The sequence below is a fragment of the Gossypium arboreum genome, chromosome 1, assembly GCF_025698485.1.
Source record: "Gossypium arboreum isolate Shixiya-1 chromosome 1, ASM2569848v2, whole genome shotgun sequence".
Taxonomy (NCBI): Eukaryota; Viridiplantae; Streptophyta; class Magnoliopsida; order Malvales; family Malvaceae; genus Gossypium; species Gossypium arboreum.
Window position 1 is genome coordinate 1,700,144 of NC_069070.1, and position 4,519 is coordinate 1,704,662.

The 4,519-nt window shown below is 31.2% G+C and overlaps 1 long non-coding RNA gene across 1 annotated transcript; it reads left to right on the top strand.

The window, feature by feature from the left end:
• Window positions 1–2,962: 2,962 nt before the first annotated feature.
• LOC128281675 (uncharacterized) lies at window positions 2,963–4,200 on the top strand. Its single transcript, XR_008272073.1, has 2 exons — window positions 2,963–3,496; window positions 3,909–4,200. It is a non-coding gene; the product is annotated as an uncharacterized LOC128281675 (long non-coding RNA).
• The last annotated feature ends 319 nt before the right edge of the window (window positions 4,201–4,519 follow it).

Below are 4,519 nucleotides of genomic sequence, written 5' to 3' on the forward strand. Positions count from 1 at the left end.
AATTTGTTCCCAATAATGGTTGTTTGCCACACTGGGTCTTTTTGGGGTTAATCTAATGGTCAAGATATATAGTTGCAATCTTCTAATAACCACAAATCTACATTTTCATTTTCATTGTAATAGTTAAATCCTATGGATTGAATCTACTGTCCTGCTTATCTAGGAGTCCACTGTCGGCTATTGCAAGCTAACTTATCTGTTATCTATTCATTTTGGATTCAGATTATTCAAGTTTTCGAATCACGTCATCTTAGATTTAGATTATTTGAGTTTAATATTTAGGTTTATGGTCATCTCAAATTCAGATTATTTTAGGTTTAATCTAGATTACCTGATCAATTTAAGCTTAAGCTTTGAATTCAAGTCATTTGAATTTTTCAATTAGATCATTTTGGATTCGAACCATTTCATGTTTAGATTAATTACTTAGGGTTTAAGTCATTCCAATTCAAATAATTTTTTGTTCAGTTTGGATGGGTTTGAATTACTAACTTTTTCAGACTAGGTCAACCTTGGATTCGGGTTAATCAAGGTGGATTTTTCATTTAATGTCAAAATTGACAAGTCTAAACCTATACAAATAACAACATGAAAAAAATGAGGGTCGGTTTAATTAATTAGCTACCAATAAAGTCTCGACTAAATATTCAATAATAATATTGAATATCTTAATAATTTTGAGATTTTAAATTCAAATCTTAATATATGAATTCTTCTCCAAATTTATTCGGATTATAATTAATTAATTAATTAATCAATTAAGTGATTATAATAAATTCAATCCAATTATAATTGGAATTTTATACATAGCAACAAAAAGTTGCTTATAATTATGTGCTTGCAAATAGTTTGGCTAGAGTGAAGTTAAGCTTGTCAGCCTTTCATTGAATGAGAAATAACACTTTATTTGTATAATTATTTCTTAATATATTGTCATTATGAGACTTTAATGTATATGGTTATCTCCATTAGCTCTATATGTGTGGCTGAAGCCATAACACTCTTCGCTGGCATTTTTTCTTGGTCAGAATTATCTAATAGCTGGCTTACACCTAATCAATTTCGAGGAAATTTTTAAAATTTCTTTCGTCAAGTAGCTACCAAACTCCAAACAATAATAGTTATTATCTTCGTATCTTCACTAACTAAAGTGTTCCTTTTTCATAAATTTTACGAGACTTTAAGTAGAGAAAAAAGATAAAATACCAATACAAAAATAATACTTTAACATTATTGGGAGTTTGGTCGACTTCTCAACAAACAACAAATCAGGAATTTCTTCCAAAAAAAAATCTATTAAACTTCAACAGGTATAAAAGCTAAATGGATCATCAAGTTTAGTACAAGATGAAAATCATAATTTGAAAAAAAAAAAAAACCTATTGTAAACTGGGGTTTTGGAATTATGGAAGTTGATTCATAAAATTAAAATGAATAGCGTGTGAAGTTGATAATTGCCATCCCCCAAAAGCCTTATCTGGTAGTGTTCCTGGCCAGACAAGTAAACGATGTTCACGTGGTTTTTGCATGGTTAGGTTCACGTCTGTTTCTCTTTCTAAAAACCACCTCCCAATTATTTAAAACCTTGAGGCTCTGCTCTGCTCTGGTCTGATCAGGTCGGGTCGGGTCAGGTCCCAAACTTTTGTCTTTGTAGTTGACTCTTCTGCCTTTTGATAAGCTTTGTTAAATTAAGTTGAATTTAACAAATGATTATTAGTAGCCTCCTACCAAGTATTTGGTATACTGATGTATATTACATAACGAAGTAAAGATGAAGTCAGAAAATTATTTTAAGAGAGTCAAGAACGAATTATAAATTTTTTGAAGGGTCAAAATGTAATTTTATCATTATATTTACATGTAGACTAAATGACACATATATTATTTTTAAGGGCCAAGACTACTATCTACTTTCACCCCTGGATAAGAGAACTTAAATTCAAACTTTGAAAGCAACATTATAACTTCTATGAACTTTAAAACAAATATGAAAAATACCTTAATATACTTAAAAATTTTAGGTTTTTATTTGGCTAATATGGAATAATGTGAGATGATGATTGATTAAGAGACTAATAAGTTAAACATCGGTGTAAGGTCAATTTCGAAGCTATTTCCGATGATGACCCAAAATAATCAATCAACTTAAAGTCAAATTCAGCAACTTTTTTTGAAGGTCCATATTAATTGCAGTCCATATACATGCATAGCTGTACTCGTTTTTCCTCTTTAAATTATCATTAAAATTAAGTCCTTTGGATAGTTTATATATATATATATATATATGGTTGCATGAAACAAGTGCCTCCTATTGTATGTATCATATGTCGTGAAATTGGATCCATCAATCCAACCTGTGAATTAAAAAATTATTGGTCTTACGGTTTAATTAATTATATAATTGGATCAGAAATTTTAAAAAAATTTTTAACTAAATTGGATTTTGGGTTAGTTCTGAAAATTTTAAAAAGGTGTTGGGATAGATTTCGGCCTTCTATGTATAGCTCACATTATGGTGAGAAATACCTACCAGTATAAGAAATATGTGTATCATTATAAGGATTTTTAGGGACCCCAATTTTTTATTTGAAAAAGAGGTGGGTCAAATAATCCATAGCAAAGGTTATGTGATTAGATTTCAATGAACATAGTTAATTGGATATGGCCTGTTAGTATCATATATCCTTTCACTTCGAGATCCCTAAGATATGGATGTATCAATATGATTGAGAGGAGGGAATTTCTTAGGTGGTTTTTGACCTCTTGAAAGCTACCTTTAACCAAATTAATGATAACGAAATCACATTTGTTGTTTATTATGGGTCTGTTTTATACATTTCCTCTATGAAAATATCTTACAAAAATTGAGAAATTAATTTGATTGGATTACATCTAAATCATTAATTTAAAAATTAATAGTTTAACCATTTATATGAAAGGAATCAACAAAAAATATGTGGTTCAATCATTTATATACAACAAAATAGAAAAATTCAATGGTTTAAGTTGACGTGTTTATCAACAACTGAATCAACTTCTCAATTTTCGCGAATAAAACTAGAGCTGAGGAACTAACTTCTTGACTTTTGTTATAGCAAATAAGTTATGCAAGGTGTTGGGACAAACTATAGTGGTGGTTCACATTGTGAATGGTGCGGAAAGCCACTAAAGTTGGAGGTTTAAGTTGTATAAAGAAGTTAGGAGAGTGTCGTGGCATGGTAATTGTATTATAAGTAGTTGAGCTCTTCTATGTGTCTTCCTTGGTGCTGGAGGGAGGTTAGCTTGGTCTCAATTATTAAGCACTTTACTTCAAAGGTACAAATGAAAAATGTTAAATATGAGGAGGTAACAGGTTAATGGGTGCTAGTAGGTGCTTTTTCCCCTATATCATCCAGGGATTGTAAAAGACCAACTATGTGACATGGCATTCGGCGGACTAAGCTCTTGGCAAGGTCGACCTTCGTCGAATTATATCTTCATCTTCATGCGTTGGATGGTATGGCAAGGGTTTGACTTAATTGCGTATAACTATTGCCCCCTAGATTAAAGATTAAAGATAGATTATTGACTCAGGTTTAGCGAATCTTTGGTGAGGCTTTAGAAGTTCTAGACTTCAAAAATTAATTCTCTGAATCATCGTGCCTCTTCATTGATTGTTCTTAGACAGCTCAACTCTAATTGGGGTTTTTGAAACAACACTGTTTCGTTGTCACAATTGTTTCCTTTTGTGGTTCATTTTAGTCCCTTTGTGGATCTGAAACTTTTATTTGCTTCTACTTTTTCTTTGCACTTGCTCTTTTTCTTCTTTTGTTGTCTTTGGTTGAAAAATTCCTTTTTTATTTCTTGTTTTTCCATTCTTACCATTTTGTTCTTTAGAATGGATATCAATTTTTTGAAATTCCAAACAGAGAATGCTTTGGTGGCTAGGGAAGAACGATCGTGTTCCTCTACCATTGCAGGAATGATAATAATGTTGAAACTCCATATGTCTTAAACATCCTCATTACAAATACAAGTTCTTAGTTACATCAGCGACATATCGGATAAGCTATGTTCTGGCTAATGGAAGATGCTTCCTTTACACCTATTTGAAGCGAGTTTTCACTTACCCCTTCATCCTTGGTTTGTTGAGATGCTATAGTTGTTCTACATTTCTTCTGAACAATTATCAAAGAACTCTTGGCACTTATTAGTATTGTACTTTTTAGCTTGTCAAAGGAGTTTATAACACCTTCTTCAGTCAAACTTAGGAACATGTTCACCCTAACTTCTAAGCATCTCGTTGCATCATATGCCTCAGGTGAACAAGTTCCTAAAAATTATTATTTTTATCCCTAGAAAAGAAGAACTCGCCCCACTTATGAGTAAATATTTCGTAATAGTCTCATTAGACCATACATTGTTCTTAGTATATCCAGATAATAGGTAGGAGCCTAAATTTGAAACATTCTAAAGCTACACAAATAGTTATTAAATTGATAACATCACATAAAAACATTCATCCTAAAATAGTTGTTAA